The sequence below is a fragment of the Macaca mulatta genome, chromosome 17, assembly GCF_049350105.2.
Source record: "Macaca mulatta isolate MMU2019108-1 chromosome 17, T2T-MMU8v2.0, whole genome shotgun sequence".
Lineage (NCBI taxonomy): Eukaryota > Metazoa > Chordata > Mammalia > Primates > Cercopithecidae > Macaca > Macaca mulatta.
Genome location: NC_133422.1, coordinates 870,269 through 890,382, shown reverse-complemented (window position 1 = coordinate 890,382; position 20,114 = coordinate 870,269). Strand labels below are relative to the sequence as shown.

Genomic DNA, 20,114 nt, shown 5'->3' with positions numbered 1-20,114 from the left:
ACCCCTCTCTGGCCCCCGCCCGGCCCCCATCCACCCCACCTGCGGCCCCCATACGCCCCACCTCCTCACCCCTCCGCCCCACCTCCTCACCCCTTCGCCCCGCCCACTCTCCTCACCCCTTCTCCCGCCGCCCCCCCTCGCTCTCCTCCCCCCCCCCGCCGCCTCCCCGCTCTCCTCACCCCTCCGCCCCCCACTCTCCTCACCCCTCCGGCTCCCGCCTGCCCCACCCCAACCCCTCCCGCCCCTGCTCCCCACACCCCTCCTCGGGCCTCACCCCTCCGCCTCGCCCCTGGGTGGGGACCTGCCCAGGCGGCTTCCCCATAGGCCAGTGCTGGGCCCGCGGTGTTTTAGCGGCCCAGGGAAAAGTTTTAATTTTCATTTCTTTTAAAATTAAAAGAAATAAGTCAATGTGATGACATTGAATCTAAATAATAAAAACTCCAGTCTGGGTCACGTTCGCCTTTATACACTACATCGTGAAACTACTTACATCTTCAGGAGGAAGGGCCCATGGAGGCTGCAGTCGTCGCACAGCCCTGGGAGTGCAGGGCGGAGGGGTGGTGGCCGAGGATCCAGGGAGAGGGGAGGCTTGGGGGTTGGGGGGCGGCCAGGCCAGGTCCTGTGAGAGGGGAAGAATGGAAGACTCTGGAAGCCTTAAGAGGGCGAAACTTGATGTTATAAAGAGCACGCTGTGGCCGGGAGCGGTGGCTCACGCCGTTAATCCCAAAGCTTTGGGAGGCCAAGGCAGGCGGATCACCTGAGGTCGGGAGTTCGAGACCAGCCTGACCAACGTGAAGAAACCCCGTCTCTACTAAAAATACAAAATTAGCCGGGCAGGGTGGCGCATGCCTGTAATCCCGGCTACTCGGGAGGCTGAGGCAGGAGAATCGCTTGAACCGGGGAGGCAGAGGTTGCAGTGAGCTGAGATGGCACCATTGCACTCCAGCCTGGGCAACAAGAGCGAAGCTCCTCAAAAATAAATAAATAAATAATTAATAAAATAAAGAGCACGCTGAGGCGGGGCTCACACCCATACTCCCAGAGCTTTGGGAGGCAAAGGCGGGCAGATCGCTTGAGGCCAGGATAGCCTGGGCAGCATAACAAGACCCCATCTCTACAAAAAATACAAAAATTACCTGGGCATGATGATGCGGGCCTCCGGTCCCAGCTACTGGGGAGGCTGAGGCTGGAGGATTGCTTGAGCCTAGGAGGTTGAGGCTGCAGTGAGCCAAGATTGCAGCACTGCACTCCAGCTTGGGCGACAGAACCAGAACCTGTAAAAAGAAAAAAGCAAACAAAACAAAAAAAAAAACACAAAAAACAAACAAAAACGCACTCTGATTACCGAGTGGGAGCAGCAGGTGTGGGGAAGAGGCCAGCAGAAGTGGAAAGAGCCAAGAGGTCCCGTGGCAGCACCGAGGGTGAGGGCTTCTCAGGGCAGGCCCTGGTAGTCAGCTAGGGAAAGCTCTGCCAACAGCGGGGCACTAAACAACAGGAGTTCACTCCTCTCACACTCATGGAGGCTGGAAATCCGGAACCAAGGTGTGGGTAGGCTGGGCTCCTGTGAGGCCGAGGGAGGATCTGTTCCAGGCCTTTCTCCTAGCTTGACGTCTTCTGGTCATCTCAGGCATTGCCTGGCTGGCTGGTTGCTATCTTTTCCCTGTGACTTTTTCCTTTCTTTCCTTTCCTTCCTTTCTTTTCCCTCCCTCTCTCTTTCGACAGGGTCTTGCTCTGTTGCCTAGGCTGGAGTAGAGTGGCCCAATCTCGGCTGACTGCAGCCTCTATGTCCTGGCCTCAAGTGATCTTCCCAACTCAGCCTCCCGAGTGCTGGGACCCCAGGTGCGCTCCACGGCACCTGGCCCCACCTTCCCTTTTGAATGCCCTCGGGATGCAGCCTTGGGGCACTTTCTCTTGCCATCCTCTCCTTTGGTTCCCAGGCGCAGCTCTGCCTCCTCCCTCAAACCGGATCCAGCCCTCCTGCACCCCGGCCTGTGGGCAGCCGCAGGAGAGGAGGAAGGCAGCCTCTCCGGTGCGGTGCTTTCTGCATAGGTTTAGTGGTGGGGACCAACACGCAAGCTGGCGCTTTCTGCGCGAGCCCAGCATCAGGCGGAGGCCCAGGGCCAACCGGACTCTTGATGAAAGGGAGCCGACAAATGAGAAAGCAAAGGCACCTCAGAGACCACGAAGCCCTTCAGATGGAAATGGTCATCTCCCAACAGCTTCCCTGGACCTCTGCCTGCAAGCCCGGCCCACACATCTTGGACCCAGGCTGGAGACACAGACAGCCGGGCGGTGATGCCCACGCGCAGCTCCACGACCCTGGGGAGCCTCCGCCAGGCCGGAACCGGCGTCAGGTTTCTCTGGAACCTTCTCTCCAGGACGCTCTTCTGCGGTTCCTGAAAAAGGGAGTCTATGTGAATTAATAAGAGAAGGTGAAGAAGGGAGGGAGGAAGGGAGGGAGGGAGGGAGGAAGGAAGGGAGGGAGGAAGGGAGGGAGGCAGGACCTTACCTCGTACTTGACAACAGCTCTTTGGCAGGGATTATTTTAGTCTTGGTTCCATCCCAGGACCTAGAAAAGGGCCTGGCAAGTAGGAGGTGATCAATAAATGTGATAGAATAATTGAAATTAATGACTTTCTAAAGAACCAACCATGCAAGTGATGTGAACTCGTGGTTCCTTCAGCTGCCCAGGAATGCTGTTTATTTCTTTCTGTTTATTTTCCAGATGGTTTTGATTCTTAATACGTTTTCCCACTTATTGCTCTGAAAGCTCCCATTGCTCTTGTCTTAAAACTCCTCCCAATCCTGCCACTTCCTTCAGGATCCTTTCCTGATCTTGTATTGCAAACATATGGCCTCTGGTCTGGGAGGCAGCTGAGTATCTGGGAAAGACTCGGGCTTTGGAGCCAACATATTTCGCTGGTTGTGAGATCTTAACCAAGTTTCTTAAAACGTCATAGGCTTGTGTTTTTTTCATTTGTAAAGCAGGTATTTATATCTGTTTCTTAGTGATATGAGGATCAAAAGAGATAATACATGTGAAGTCCCTGGCATGTGGTAGGTGTTCATTGAATAAATAAACCTTTTATCCAAAGAAAAATTGGGAAGAGCTGGAGCTTACCACGTATCAACAGAGTGAAAAGAATATTTTAGAAGGAAAGATAAAGTCAGTAACCTTTCTGTGAATTTTAAGTCTAATGAATCAAATTATTAATATCAAATTTGGGGAAGAAAATGCATTTCTACAGAAGGTAATGGCACCATATGCTGTCAATTACAGCCCATAGCTGTGAATTCCTAGGATCGTGAACAGAACATCTAAAAAAAGGCATTTATGATGATCTTAAGTAAGGCATAGTTGTGACAAACATCCCGTTGATATTGAATAGTTTTAAAATAAAACTACTTAGCTACATTAAATTCTGCGTGCTGTACATGCCAGAAATCTAAAAGAATTTGGGGACTTTGAATGGAATTTCCCTAACCTTAGGAAGGAACACCACAACTTGAACATCGCCACTGCCAACTGTGGAATTAATTCTGAGCCATTCTAGGGCCTGAAAGTATTTTGTTTGGCGAGAGTAGAGCAATGTATTATGGAGGATCTCTGAAATTCAGGGTTCTGGTTAAGGGATAATCCTAGTTTTTCTTTAATGCTGTCATACAAAGAGAAGAAACATAGGATTTTCAGGTTAGACTGGAAAATACGAGAAGTTGACTTTGAACTTGCTGGTATCCCATGTGTTATGTTACCACTTCACCCTTTTTGGAGGTTTGTTTTTACATCCATCACATAATTAACTGAATTGATCAAATTCATGCTATCCTTTGTCAAAAGGAGACCTACACATGCGTGAGTATGTGTGTGCACAGTGGCCTCTCTCGGCTGGAAATTAGAGGTGAGAGTGGTTCAGGCAGGCAGCTCCCTGCAACACACTCTGTGAGGCAACATCCCATTTGGTCAGTTCACATACCCGAAAGAATGTGTCACTGCAAAACTCAGAATGTCAGGAAACTGAGACTATGGGTGAGGAGAAATGGTCAAATGATTTCAATTCCTTCCTTGAGAAGCAATTCCTCACACCATGGAGAATGCTTGGAGGAATTTGCTCTTTCACTTCAGGAAACAGTCCTCCTATCTAATGGGCATGATCACAAATGCCAATGGGCTGACCCGGGACAAATGCCAGTTCGAGGGGCTCAGCCCTGAAAATTCCCTGGCATTGCTGGACGTTAATCTGCAATGAAGTCATCACATGCGAGTTCTACAAAAAAGCACAACTGACACACTGACGTACGGGCTTTCATTTGTGTAAACAACAAACACTTGTCTGCTCAGCTGAAAACAAATCTCATATTTAAAGTTGCATTCATTGCTCCATGCTCAATGCTGAGCATAAATCTGGGCAATGCAGGGGTAATAAAACAGCCATTTGGGTGAAAGCTCTCCTAGCCTCTTTGGCATATAGTTACTGTGTTCTTTAAAATGCCTTCAAGATCCCATAATAATATAATACTTAGTTTCTGTAGGTGTGCCAGTTAATAAGATTGTCTAGGACTGGATGTCAGCCAATAGCATCTACTGAGCACTTTTGTGCCAAGGGACTATGAAGCGAACGAGCAGAATTGACTGATGGAGAGAGCCCCCCACAGGAGAGAGGTAATGACAGGATGCTTTTCATAGAGCAACAGAACAAGAAGCTCAATGTAATACACTGGCAAAGCAAGGGCTTAAGTGCTCAGAGGGTATCGTATAGAAATCCAGGGCTCGGTTGGAATCTAAAGTTCAAATGGGGCCAGCTGTACAAAAAACACAAACGAGGAACTCAGGGGCAGCTCTGGTGGACCGTTTGCGTGGTTTAAACACAGGTGCCTGGGCTTGGAAACATGATTTTAAAATAGCAACCCAAAAATTAGCCTCAGAGAGCTAGCTATAATTTCACCTCCAAAATCTGGAAGGCGGAAATAAATATTTTTTCTTTTATTTATTTATTTATTTATTTACTTATTTATTTATTTTTGAGATGGAGTCTCGCTCTGTCGCCCAGGCTGGAGTGAGTGGCGCGATCTCGGCTCACTGCAAGCTCCGCCTCCCGGGTTCACATCATTCTCCTGCCTCGGCCTCCCGAGAAGCTGGGACTACAGGCGCCGCCACCACGCCCAGCTAATTTTTTTTGTATTTTTTTAGTAGAGACGGAGTTTCACCGTGTTTGCCAGGATGGTCTCGATTTCCTGACCTTGTGATCCGCCCGCCTTGGCCTCCCAAAGTGCTGGGATTACAGGTGTGAGCCACTGCGCCCGGCCTATTTTTTCTTATTGAATTCTAAAAAGAAAAATCTGCTTTTGTTAAACTGCTATTGGTAAGAAGAAAAAAAAATCAGTTTGTGTGACTTTGCACAGTTAACTGATATTTGGTTTGAAGACAAATTACCACTTAAGGTTGTGGTATTTGATAGTGATAAGACAGAAGGTATAAACAAGTGGAATATTAATTTAAAAATCAATTCAATGATTTATGCTTGACCTCACAGCCTTGTTTGTTTGTAGAAGTGGTCTAATTATTGACTGGTAAATTAATAAAATTTACCATTCCCAGCAAACAAAATATACGATAGGTTAATATATAAATAACACTGTGCTAAATCACAGCTTTTTGTGACGGTAAAGGGAAAGCCTTCATCATCACTTCTTGAACACAGGTCTGGATTCGCCAAAGGGAGCCAACAAATGAGACAGCAAAGGTACCTTACACCAGTGTGGTGAAAACCTGGAATGTATCCTAGACTGGGATAAGAGAAACTCCGTTCATTTGTAATTCACAGACTGGGGCCGGAATCTTCAAACAGTATTGTCTGTAGGCATAGTCGGAGGAGCCTGTTAAAAAAGCAGATTCCTGGCCGGGCGCGGTGGCTCAAGCCTGTAATCCCAGCACTTTGGGAGGCCGAGACGGGCGGATCACGAGGTCGGGAGATCGAGACCATCCTGGCTAACACGGTGAAACCCCGTCTCTACAAAAAAAATACAAAAAACTAGCCAGGTGAGGTGGCAGGCGCCTGTAGTCCCAGCTACTCGGGAGGCTGAGGCAGGAGAATGGCGTGAACCCGGGAGGCGGAGCTTGCAGTGAGCTGAGATCCGGCCACTGCACTCCAGCCCGGGCGACAGAGCAAGACTCCGTCTCAAAAAAAAAAAAAAAAAAAAAAAAAAAAGCAGATTCCTTAATCACTTATCTCAGAGATTCTGAGTTCAAAATCTGTGATGGCTTGGGCACAGCACGGTGGCTCGTGTCTGTAATCTCAGCACTTTGGGAGGCCCAGGCAGGCAGATCACAAGGTCAGGAGATCGAGACCATCCTGGCTAACACGGTGAAACCCCGTCTCTACTAAAAATACAAAAAATTAGCCAGGCGTGGTGGCGGCGCCTGTGGTCCCAGCTACTCTGGAGGCTGAGGCAGGAGAATGGCGGGAACCCAGGAGGCGGAGGTTTATATGGAAAAGGGACCAAACAGGAGAAGAAACCTCATTTTATAACAACCTCGTCTCATAAGAACGAATCCATTCCTGAGAAAGCAAGAACTCCCTCACTCCCATAAGCTGGCCTTAGACTATCCTGAGGTATCTACCCCCATTACCCAAACACTTCCCACTAGGCCCCACCTCCCAACATTGCCACATTGGGAATCAAATTTCAACATGAATTTTGGCAGGGACAAACCACATCCAAACCATAGCAAATCTGAAAATAAAATTAAAAATCCACACAATAACATCAAAAAGAATAAAATACTTAGGGATAAATTAAAGCAAGAAGCACAAGACTTGTACACTGAAAACTGCAAAACGTTTTTGAAAGAAATTAAAGTATATAGACCTAAATAAATGGAAATACATCTTTGTTCATGGATTGAATAACTTAATATTGTTATAATGAAAGTAATTCCAAAATTGATCTACAGATTCAATGCAACCCAATCAAAATTTCAATTTTTTTTTTTTTTGAGACGGAGTCTCGCTCTGTCGCCCAGGCTGGAGTGCAGTGGCCGGATCTCAGCTCACTGCAAGCTCCGCCTCCCGGGTTCACGCCATTCTCCTGCCTCAGCCTCCTGAGTAGCTGGGACTACAGGAGCCCACCACCTTGCCCAGCTAGTTTTTTGTATTTTTTTAGTAGAGAAGGGGTTTCACCGTGTTAGCCAGGATGGTCTCCATCTCCTGACCTCGTGATCTGCCCGTCTCGGCCTCCCAAAGTGCTGGGATTACAGGCTTGAGCCACCATGCCCGGCAAAATTTCAAATTTTGAATTATGGAAATGGATATGCTGGCCCTAAAATTCATATGGAATTGCAAGGGACCGGAATAGCTAAAACAGTCTTGAAGAAAAAAAGTTGAACTCTTAATTTCAAACTCTACTACGAAACTACAGTAATCAAGATAGCATGGTACTGGCATAAGAATAGAATCAATGGAATGAAATTAAGAGTCTGCAAATAAATCCATACATCTATTACCAGTTGATTTTTCTTTTTTTGACAGTAAAAGCACAAGCAACAAAAGAAAACATAGATAAATTAGACTTCAAAATTAAAAGCTTTTGTACATCAAAGGAGTGTCAAGAAAACAAAAAGACAGCACAGAGTGGAAGAAAATATTTGCAAATCATATGTTTAGTAAGGGTTAGTCCTCAGAATATATAAAAAGTCTTACAACTCGCCGGGCGCGGTGGCTCAAGCCTGTAATCCCAGCACTTTGGGAGGCCGAGACGGGTGGATCACGAGGTCAGGAGATCGAGACCATCCTGGCTAACACCGTGAAACCCCGTCTCTACTAAAAATACAAAAAACTAGCCGGGCGATGTGGCGGGCGCCTGTAGTCCCAGCTACTCCGGAGGCTGAGGCAGGAGAATGGCATAAACCCGGGAGGCGGAGCTTGCAGTGAGCTGAGATCCGGCCACTGTACTCCAGCCCGGGCTACAGAGCAAGACTCCGTCTCAAAAAAAAAAAAAAAAAAGTCTTACAACTCAACAATAAAAAGACAAATAACCCAACTAAAAGATAGCTAGAGGATCTGAATAAACATGTCTAGTAAAAATATATAAAAATAGCCTATAAGGCTGGGCGTGGTGGCTTATGCTATAATCCCAGCACTTTGGGGCGCTGAGGTGGGTGGATGACCTGAGGTCAGGAGTTCAAGACCAACCTGATCAATATAGTGAAACCCTGTTTCTATGAAAAATATGGAAAAATTAGATGGGCCTGGTGGCATACACCTGTAGTCCCAGCTACTCAGGAGGCAGAGGTGGGAGGATGGCTTGAGCCGGGGAGGCAGAGGTTACATTGAGCCAAGATCATACCACTGCACACCAGCCTGGGAGACAGAGCAAGACCCTGGCAAAAAAAGAAAAGAAAAGAAAAAAGGAAGTAAAGAAGGAAGGAAGGAAAAAGAAGAAAGAGGAAAGAAAGAAGAAAGAAAGAAAGAGAAAGAAAGAAAGAAAGAAAGAAAGAAAGAAAGAAAGAAAGAAAGAAAGAAAGAGAACCAAGTATCTTTTGCAGCCACAATGATCTATTGATCAATAGCAAAAGGAAAACTGGAAAATTCAGAAATATATGAAAATTCAAAAACATACTACTGAACAAACAATGGACCAAAGAATAAATCAAAAGGGAAATTAGAAAATTAATCTTGAGACACATAAATGTAACAAGTGAATCTCGAGACAAATAAAAACGAGGCCCAGTATGGTGGCTCATGCCTATAATCCCAGCACTTTGGGAGGCCAAGGAGGGAGGATCATGAGGTCAGGAGTTCGAGACCAGCCTGGACAACATGGTGAAACCCCGTCTCTACTAAAAATACAAAAAAATTTAGGTGGGCGTGGTGGCACACGCCTGTAATCCCAGCTACTCAGGAGGCTGAGGCAGGAGACTCATTTGAACCCAGGAGGCAGAGGTTGCGGTGAGCTGAGATCCTGCCAATTCACCCCAGCCTGGGCAACAGGGCAAGATTCTGTCTCAAAAAAAGAAAAAAAGAAAATGAAAACACAACATACCAAAACCTATGGGATGTAGCAAAAGCAGTACTAAGGGGGATGTTTTTAGTGACAAATGCCTATGTTAAAAGGAAGAACTATCTCAAATAAACAACGTAACTGTATACCCCAAAGAAATAGAAAAAGAACAAACTATCCAAAGTCAGAAGTGGGGCAAAAATAAAGAATAGCACAGAAATAAATGAAATAGAGAATTTAAAACAATGAAAAAAAATTAACAGAGTTAAGAACTGGTTCTTGAAGAGGTAAACAAAACTGACAAATGTTTAATTAAACTAAATTAGAAGAAAAGAGAGAACACTCAAAATAAGAAATGAAAGAGGAGGCATTACAACCGATGCCACAGAAATGAAAAGAATTATAAGAAACTACTATGCAAAAGTACATGCCAACACATTGGATAATCTAGAAGTGGAGAATTTTCTAGAAACGTACAACCTACCAAGACTGAACCATGAAGAAATAGAAACTCTGATCAGACCTATAACTAGCAAGGAGAGTGAATCAGAATCAAAGTGAAGTCCTGGATCTGATGACTTCACTGGTGAATTCTAGCAAATATTTAAAGAATAAACACCACCTCAAACTATTCCAAAAAATTGAAGAGAAAGGAATACTTCCAAATTCATTTTATAAGGGCAGCATTATCCTGATACCGAAGCCAGACAAAGACACTACAAGAACAGAAAATGGCAGACCAATATCACAAATGAGTAGGGATGCAAAAATCCTCCACAAAATGCTAGAAAACTGAATACAACAATACATTAAAAGGACCATACACCATGACTAAGTGGAATTGGTCTCTAGGGTGCAAGGATAGTTCAGCACATGAAAATCAATTAATGTGATATACTACAATCAAAGAGGGAAGAGTAAAAACCACATGTCATCTTAATAGAGCCAGAAAAAGCATTTGCCACAATTCAGCACCTTTCATGATAAACACTTTCAACAAATTAGGAACAAAAGAAATTACCTCAATATAATAATGGCCATACATGAAAAGCCCACAGTGAACATCAAATCCACAAGGCAAAGACACCTACTCTCCTCACTCTTATTCCACATAGTACTGGAATTCCTAGCCAGAGCAATTAGGACTTCACAAAACAAATAAAAGGCATCCACATTAGAAAAGAAGAGGTAGCCGGGCGTGGTGGCTCAAGCCTGTAATCCCAGCACTTTGGGAGGCCGAGACGGGCGGATCACGAGGTCAGGAGATCGAGACCATCCTGGCGAACACGGTGAAACCCCGTCTCTACTAAAAAAAAATACAAAAAGCTAGCCGGGCGAGGTGGCAGGCGCCTGTAGTCCCAGCTACACAGGAGGCTGAGGCAGGAGAATGGCGTAAACCCGGTAGGCGGAGCTTGCAGTGAGCTGAGATCCGGCCACTGCGCTCCAGCCCCGGCGACAGAGCGAGACTCCGTCTCAAAAAAAAAAACAAACAAACAAAAAAAAAAAATACAAAAAACTAGCCGGGCGAGGTGGCGGGCGCCTGTAGTCTCAGCTACTCAGGAGGCTGAGGCAGGAGAATGGTGTAAACCCGGGAGGCGGAGCTTGCAGTGAGCTGAGATCCGGCCACTGCACTCCAGCCTGGGCGACAGAGCGAGACTCCATCTCAGAAAAAAAAAAAAAAAAAAAGAAAAGAAAAGAAGTAAAATTATCTCTGTTTGCAGATGACATAATCTTATATGTAGAAAACTCTAAAGGCCCCCCGCCTCCCGCAACACACACACACAGAAAACTGTAGAACTAAATTCTATAAAGATGAAGGAGAAAAAATAGACATACAAGAATCAATTGCATTTTTTTTTTTTTTGAGACAGTCTTGCTCTGTTGCCCAGGCTGGAGTGCAATGGCATGATCTCGGTTCACTGCAACCTCCGCTTCCTAGGTTCAAGAGATTCTCCTGCCTCAGCCTCCTGAGCAGCTGGAATTACAAGTGCACACCACCATGGCCAGCCTAATTTTTGTATTTTTGTAGAGATAGGGTTTCACCATATTGGTCAGACTGGTCTCGAACTCCTTACCTAAAGTAATCTACCTGCCTTGGCCTCCCAAAGTGCTGGGATTATAGGCATGAGCCACCACGCACGGCCATCAGTTGCATTTCTATACACTAACAATGATCTATCTTAAGAGGAAATTAAGAAAACAATGCCCTTTACAATAGCATCAAAAATAATAAAATAGAAATAAACTAAAGAGGTGAAAGATTTGTATACTGAAAACTATAAAACATTGATGAAAGAAATTAAAGGATATATAAATAAATGGGAAAAAAATCTCATGATCATGAATTAGAAGATTTAATATTGTTAAAATGTCCATACTACCCAAAGCAATCTACAGATTAAATGCAATCCCTATCAAAATCCCAATAGCGTTTTTCACAGAATTAGAAAAAAAAAATCCTAAAATTCCCATGAAACCACAAGGGATCTGGAATAGACAAAACAATCTTTTTTTTTTTTTTTTTTTTTTTTGAGATGGAGTCTCGCTCTGCCGCCCAGGCTGGAGTGCAGTGGCCGGATCTCAGCTCACTGCAAGCTCCGCCTCCCGGGTTCACGCCATTCTCCTGCCTCAGCCTCCCCAGTAGCTGGGACTATAGGCGCCCGCCACCTCGCCCGGCTAGTTTTTTGTATTTTTTTAGTAGAGACGGGGTTTCACCGTGTTAGCCAGGATGGTCTCGATCTCCTGACCTCGTGATCCGCCCGTTTCGGCCTCCCAAAATGCTGGGATTACAGGCTTGAGCCACCGCGCCCGGCCAGACAAAACAATCTTGAGAAAGAAAAAAGCTGGAGGCATCACATTCCCTGGTTTCAAAATATGTTTTAAATAAATGATTATTAAAATAGCATGGTATTAGCATAGCGACATAAATATAGTATAATGGAACAGAATAGAGAGCCTGTAAATAAACCCACCCATATAGGATCGACTGATTCTCAACAAGGATGCCAAAAATACACAATGGGGAAATAATAGTCTCTTTGATAAATGGTACTATAAAAACTGGATATCCCCATGCGAAAGAATGAAACTGAACCCCTAACTTCTGTCATACACAAGTATTAACTCAAAGTGGATTAAATAATTAAGCATAAGACCTGAAACTGTAAAACTTCTAGAAGAAAACATAGGGAAAATCTTCATGACATTGGTCTTGGCAGTAATGTCTTAGATATGACACCAAAAGCACAGGCAACAAAGGCAAAATTAAATAAGTGAACTACATTAAACTAAAAAGCCTCTCTGCAGCAAAGGAAACAACAACACAGTAAAAGTCAGCCTATGGAACAGGAGAAAATATCTGCAAACCATGTATCTGATAAGGGGTTAATATAAAAAATATAAGAAACATCTTCAACACAAGAACAAAAAAGCAAATAGCCTAATTTTCAAATGGCCAAATAAACTTGAATAGACATTTCTCCAAAGAAGACATACAAATGGCCAACAGGTGCATAAAAAGATGCTCAACATCACTAATCATCAGGGAAATGCAAACCAAAATTACAGTAAGATACCATCTGGCACCTGTTAAAATGGCTATTTATTTATTTATTTTTGTTAATTTTTGAGACAGGGTCTCACTCTGTTGCCCAGGCTAGAGTTCAGTGTGCAGTCTTGGCTCACTGCAGCCTCAACCACACCCAGCTAATTTCTTTTGTTTTGTATAGACTGGGGTCTCACTATGTTGCCAGGGGCGATCTTGAACGCCTGATCTCAAGCTATCCTCTTCCTTTGGCCTCGCAAAATGATGGGATTACAGGCTAGAGCCACAGCACTTGGCTAAAATTGTCTGTTTTTTAAAAGATAAAAAGATATGTATTAGCAAGGATGTGGAGAAATTGGAACCGTTCCACACTGTTGGTGGGAATGTAAAATAGTGTAGCCACTATGGAAAATCATATGGAGTTTCTCAAAAAATTAAAAATAGAACCACAGTATAACTCAGCAGTTCCACTTTTGGATATTTACCATAAAGAGTTAAAATCAGGATCTTGAAGAAATATTTGCTTGCTTACGTTATGGCAGCTCTATTCACAAAAGCCAAGATGAAGAAGGAGCTGGGCATGGTGGCCAGTGCCTATCATCCCAGCTACTCGGGAGGCTGAGACCGGAGAATTGGATGAACCCAGTAGGATGAGAATAGCCTGGGCAATATAGCAAGACCCCTCTTTCAAAAATAAAACAAAACAAGAACCAACAACACCATCAAATAACAACAACAACAACAACAGATGTGGAAGCCACCTGAACGTCCATCAACGAATGGATGGACAAATAAGGTATGATCCATACATACAATGCAATATCACTCAGCCTTTAAAAAGAAGAAAATCCTGCAATGTATGACAATATGGATGAAGCTTGAGGACACAAAGCTAAGAGAAACAAGCGGTCACAGAAGGACAAATGTGGCATGATTCCATTACATGAGGGATCTAAAATGGTCAAACTTATAGAAATGGAGGGTAGGGGGCTGGGCACAGTGGGTCATGCCTGTAATCCCAGCACTTTGGGAGGCCAAGGCAGGCGGATTGTCTGAGGTCAGGAGTTCAAGACCAGCCTAGCCAACATGGTGAAACCCTGTCTCTACTAAAAATATAAAAGTTAGCCAGGCACGGTGGCGGATGCCTGTAATCCCAGCTACTTGGGAGGCTGAGGTGGAAGAATCGCTTGAACCCAGGAGGTGGAGGTTGCAGTGAGCCAAGATTGTGCCACTGCATTCCAACCTGGGTGACAGAGGAAGACTTCATCTCAAAAAAAAAAAAGCAGTGGAGAGTAGAATGGTGGTTGCCAGGAGGTGCAGGAGGAGGAGATGTGGAGTTGTCCTTCAAAGGGTCTAAAGTTTCAGTTATGCATGATGACTAAGTTCTAGAGATCTGCTGTACAACATTTACAACACTGTGCCTGTGGTTAACAATACTGTACTGCATGCTTAAAAATCTGCTAAGAGAGTATAGCTCATGTTAAATGTTCTTACTATAGTAAATAGAAGTTAATCAGAGGGTGTCCATCAGCAAACACCTTTAATTTAAAATGCATTTAATAACGTTAACAGGGATTTCCCTCCTTCCCTCCCTCCCTTTCTTACTTCCTTTCTTCTCTCTCTCTGTCTCTTTTCTTTTATTTTCTTCTGTCAGAGTCTCGTTCTGTCGCCCAGGCTGAAGCACAATGGCGCGAACTCCACTCACTGCAACCTCCGCCTCCTGAGTTCAAGCAATTCCGCCCAGCCCCCCATGTAGCTGGGATTACTGGCGCCTACCACCACTCCTGGCTAATTTTTGTATTTTTAGTAGAGAATAGGTTTCACCATATTGGCCAGGCTGATTTCTTGGCCAGGCTTGTCTTAACTCCTGACCTTGTGATCTGCCAGCCTCAGCCTCCCAAAGTGCTGGGATTACAGGCGTCACCCACCGCACCTGGCCCCCCTTTTTTTTTTTTGAGATGGAGTCTCACTCTGTTGGCCAGGCTGGAGTGCAATGGCAGAATCTTGACTCACTGCAACCTCTGCGTCCCAGGTTCAAGCAATTCTCCTGCCTCAGCCTCCCGCATAGCTGGGATTATAGGCGCCATCACCACATCCAACTAATTTTTGTATGTTTAGTAGAGATGTGATTTCACCATGTTGGCCAGGCTGGTCTCAAACTCCTGATCTCAAGTGATCCACCCACCTTGGCCTCCCAAAGTGCTGGAATTACAGGTGTGAGCCACTGCACCTGGCCTCTTTTTCTTTCGTTCTTCTCCTCTTCTTCCTCCCCTCTCCTTCCTTTTATTACACACATTATGTTCATCTTGAGTGTGGAAAAGCTTCCAATTAGGTTGTACAGCCAGCAAAGGAGAAGCAGGGTTTATTGGTTTATTTATTCATTTATTTATTAAATGAGATGGGGTCTCACTATGTTGCCTAAGCTGGTCTGGGACTCCCGGGCTTAAGAAGCCCTCCTGCTTCGGCCTTCCAAAGCCCATACCTGGGATTATAGGCATGAGCCACCTTGTCCAGCCCAGGAGCAGTTTATCATTCATTTCTGTATGATTGGCTAAGGTGAACTTCAGTGAAAACTGTGCAATAAATGTGTGAAAAATCTACTCTTGTTTTGGTACCATGAAAAATACTGAGGTTCATACCAAAAGTGAGGAATTTGAAGATTATTACCTTTTAATAGAAAAGGATTTTACTGTAACAATGAAATACTAGCAAATCTCCAGGTCCAGATGGGAGACACGGTGGAACACTGAAGGAGGTGACAGAAAAGAACTGAGGCAGATGCCTCCTCTTCTGGTCTGGTTCCTTGAGCAACTGTTGTTTTCCATCGTCCTGCACTTTGCCATCTACCCTTCATCCAACTCCTCTGAATTCAGAATAATTGTTGAAGTCTGTCTGGCAGATCCTCAAGAGGAGTTTCCAATCTTTACATGCTTCTGAAATAAATCTCCGCAAAACACCTCTCAGTCTGGCTAGGCAGGGATTCTGAATCTTTTCTGAGCCAAGAACCCCTTTAACAGTCCAGGGAAGTCGGTGGACGCTTCTCAGAAGATTTTCTAATGCATAAAATAAAATACATATGATTACAAAAGAAACCAATTTTATTGAAATAACCACAATCATGTGTATTAGTCCATTCTCACACTGCAATAAAGACATACCTGAGGCTGGGTAATTTAAAAAGGAAAGAGATTTAATTAACTCACAGTTCAGCATGACTGGGGAGGCCTCAGGAAACTTACAACCTTGGTGGAAGGGGAAACAAATGTCCTTTTTCACAGGGCGGCAGGAAGGAGAATGAGTTTGAGTGAAGGGGGAGGCCCCTTATAAACCATCAGATCTCGTGAGAGCTCACTCACTATCACAAAACAGAATGAGGGAAACCGCCCCCATGATTCAATTACCTCCACCTGGTCCCTCTCAGGACACATGGAGATTATGGGAACTACAATTCAAGCTGAGATTTGGGTAGGGACACAGCCAAACCATATCCTCATACATTGTAAAAATCTGGTTATGTAGTGATATGTGTGTGTGTTTCTTTATTCATGCATTAGGATCTGATGGGAGATCTAGCAACTTCCATAGTTTTAAAGTAAGATTAACCATAAATGGTATTTGAAGAATAACTACAACAATTATAACGTCATATGAAAATATCTACGATTTCTCTGGAAGACAAAGTCACAGGTACTGCTAATATACTTGGATGTGTTGCCTACATTCGTAACAAAAGAGAATGCTGAGTTTCAGCTAGAAATCCCTAGACTTGTGTCCCTTTCATGAAGGGGCAGCCTGGTAAAAAGCTTAATGTAGAATTAAATATTAGGCATGATTACAATATATGGCAGGTCATTTGGTTTCCTTCCAAATGCAATGACATTTCTGGAGTAATCAGTAACTATTTTTCAAACATTTGGAAAAAGGAGAAGTCTGGCTAACAAAAGAAGGCTTTAATAAATCCTAACCAGATTTAAAAAAAAAAAAAAAAAACCAAAAGCCATGTATTTTTGCAGTCAATGTTTAAAAAGGGATTTAAGACGGGCATGGTGGCTCACGCCTGTAATCCCAGCACTTCAGGAGGCCAAGGCGGGCGAATCACTTGAGGCCAGTTCAAGACCAGCCTGGCCAACATAGCGAAACTCTGTCTTTATTAAAAATATAAAAATTAGCCAGGCATGGTGGCGGGTGCCTGTAGTCGGAGGCTGAGGCAGGAGAATCACCTGGGAGGTGGAGGTTGCAGTGAGCCGAGATTGCGCCACTGCACTCCAGCCTGGGTGACAGAGTGAGACCCTGTGTCCAAAAAAAAAAAAAAAAAAAGGATTTTAAAAGTAGTAGCAGTAAACAGCTGAACTTCTGGTGAAGCAACCACACAAATTTCCAAAACTATTTGGATATCAAATAATCGGTTTTCTACTGTTATAATTGACTTAACCAGATCACAGAGCTCCTAGGTTCATTTTGGTAGGTAATGGTAACTGCCAAAGAATTCTGAAGTGATTAGGATTGGCTATTCTCCCATATCTCACTACCATCTTATAAGGAAAGCAAGTCTCAGCCCAAATTCACACACACACACACAGATTTTAGACAGACATTTATTAGCAAAGCAAGCGTAAAACAGTTCATAAAACCTATTCTGTAAGCTTAAAGAAGTTCCAGCACTCTCTCCTTTTTGTTGCTCTGTTCAGACCCTTGCTGTACTAGTTGCAACAACATTCCTACGATGCAAAAAATGCACATTTTCAGGTCAGACCCACTGAATCAGAGACTCTGGGGGAGGCCCAGCAATCTGTGTTTTGACCAGCTCTCCAGGTGATTCTGGTGCTAGCTACAATTTGAGAACTCTTGATGTAGCTGGTGGCATATCGGTGTTCATTGTACAATTCCGTCAAGTTTTCTGTTGAATTTTTGTAATAAAATGTTGGGGCAGAGAGAAATGTTTGGCCTCTGGGCTGAGGAGCCCTCACAACTCAGGCCAGACCCCAAGAGTACAGTCTGCAGGCTTCTCCACTCTTTGCAAGAGACCAATCCATACTCAAATGTCTTTAATTTCACCAAATGGTGCCCTATTTCTATCATTTATCTTGCCAAATAGCAAGACACTGTTTTCATCAATAAAAGCCCATTTTTTATACCCAGTATGGTCGTTAGAGAAGTCGAGGTTGCTGATGGAGCCAGAGAACAGAGGGACCGGTCATAACCACCTGAAAGGGATCTTCCCTCTGATACGGTGCTAGCTGACCACTCCTGCACGATGCGTTCCTCTCTCTGCCCCAACATTTTATTACAAAAACCGTGCCCGGTCTGTTCTTTACAAATTACCTAGTCTCAGGTATTTTGTTACAGTGGCAGGAACAGACTAATACAAACAGCATAAGTAACGATTTAAGATGTGGTGACAATAATGGCAAAGTTTAAGATGACCAAGAAGCACCGAGTGGTTTGGAGCCAGGAATGCTATGATTAACTTGATGGATTAAGCAGATCTTTGGGCTGTAGTGTGGAGACTGGAAGGGAGAAGGCAAACCTGGGACCTGGGAGGGCAGGCAGGAAACTTATACACCAGGCAGGAGGGAGGGAGCCCTGAGCCAGGCTTTGGCAAGGGTGACCAGAGAGCCTGACCAGGACCTGGTTTGCATAGAACAAGCCCTATTTACACCTGTTATCCTGGGGCCCCATGCATTCTCAAATGCATCCCAGTTGCAAGGCCGGGCGCAGTGTCTCACACCTGTAATCCCAGCACCTTGGGAGGCCGAGGTGGGTGGATCACCTGAGGTCAGGAGTTCGAGACCAGCCTGGCCAACACGGTAAAACCCCATCTCTAAAAATAATATAAAAATTAACTGGGCATGGTAGTTCACACCTGTAATCCCAGTTACTTGGGAGGCTGAGGCAGGAGAATTGCTTGAACCCAGGAAGCGGAGGTTTCAGTGACCCAAGATCGTGCCATTACACTCCAGCCTGGGTGATAAGAGCAAAACTCTGTCTCAAAAAAAATAAATAAATAAAATGCATTTAATATGCTTAACCTAAACAAGGTATGGTGGCATGAGCCTATGATCCCAGCCACTCAGGAGGCTAAGTCAGGAGGATCACTTGAGGCCAGGAGTTTGCTGTGTGCTGTGATCACACTTGTGAATAGCCACTGCACTCCAGCCTGGGCAACTCAGCAAGATCCGTCTCTTAAAAAAAAAAAAAAAAAAGACACCTAGCCAAGCACGGTGGCTCATGCCTGTAATCCCAGCACTTTGGGAGGCCGAGGCAGGCAGATCATCTGAGGTCAGGAGTTTGAGACCAGCCTGGCCAACATGGTGAAACCCCATCTCTACTAAAAATACAAAAATTAGCTAGGAGTGATGGCACATGCCTGTAGTCCCAGCTACTCGGGAGGCTGAGTGGGGGGAATCACTTGAACCTGGGAGACAGAGGTTGCAGTGAGCTGAGAGCATGCCAGTGCACTCCAGCCTGGGTGACAGAGCAAGACTCTCTCTCAGGAAAAAAAAAAAAAACACCTAACCTACTGAACATCATAGCTTAGCCTCGCCTACCTTAACATCCAAGAACACTTACAGTAGCCTACAGTTGGGGAAAATCATCTAACGCAAAGCCTATTTTGTGATGAAGTGTTGAATATCTCATACAATTTATTGAATACTGTGCTAAAAGTGGACACAGAAGGGCTATATGAGAACTCCAAGTATGTACGGGCTGCAGAATGAGTGTTGCTTTCACGCCACCACAAAGTCGAAAATCTTAAGTTGAACGTCAGGGACGTCTGTACTAGATCATGTGTTACACTGGGGACAAGGGTGTCTTGGTGTGAAGGGGAGGGCAAGGAATGACCAGGGCTAGGGCCATGAATTTTAGCAGGGCCATGGCCATGCAGCCTGAGACTTGCCTGCAGCGCACTGTGGCTCCGTGATTGAGTGATTGAGTTCCTGCACTGAGATGAGATCGGAAGTGACGCGGACCACGTCCTTGCAAATGACGGTGAGGGCCTCCCCCATCTCCCCTTCTCCTGCTGTTTTGCAGGAAATGTCAACAACCAGAGGCTTCCCTCAGGGAAGGATGGCAGAGCTGCCCCATGAGCCTGGGCCACCACATCTGGACTGTACGGGAAGGAAAAAAGAGCTCCTCTATTATTTAGGCCATCCCCTACAGGTGGTCAGGCATGTGGGTGCATTGACATCAGCCTGGGAAGCCGTCACATTGCTACTGTGTTACCCTTCCTCCCTGCGGTCCTGCTCTCTGCTTCCCATCCCCCTGCAGTCCCTGAAGCTTCTGCCCCAAGGGCATTTACTCCACCCCAATGCTCCTCCATGCTCCTTGCTAGCCAAGCAGCACTTTTACTCAACCAGGAAAAGGCAAGCCGGCCGGCGGGATTTCAGACTGGCCTGTTCACCAACATAGCGAAACCCTGTCTCTACTAAAAATACAAAAATTAGCCGGGTGTGGTGGCACACACTTGTAATCCCAGCTACTTGGGAGGCTAAGGCAGGAGAATCTCTTGAACCCAGGAGGCAGAGGTTGCAGTGAGCTGAGATCGCGCCATTATACTCTAGCCTAGGTGACA

General features: G+C 45.0%; 1 long non-coding RNA gene across 1 annotated transcript; it reads right to left on the bottom strand.

Moving 5' to 3' along the window:
- Positions 1–493: 493 nt before the first annotated feature.
- Positions 494–2,396, bottom strand: LOC144336130 (uncharacterized). The gene is made up of 3 exons (XR_013407625.1): positions 2,172–2,396; positions 1,137–1,274; positions 494–619 (listed from the first exon to the last, which is right to left on the bottom strand). It is a non-coding gene; the product is annotated as an uncharacterized LOC144336130 (long non-coding RNA).
- Between the last annotated feature and the right edge of the window lie 17,718 nt (positions 2,397–20,114).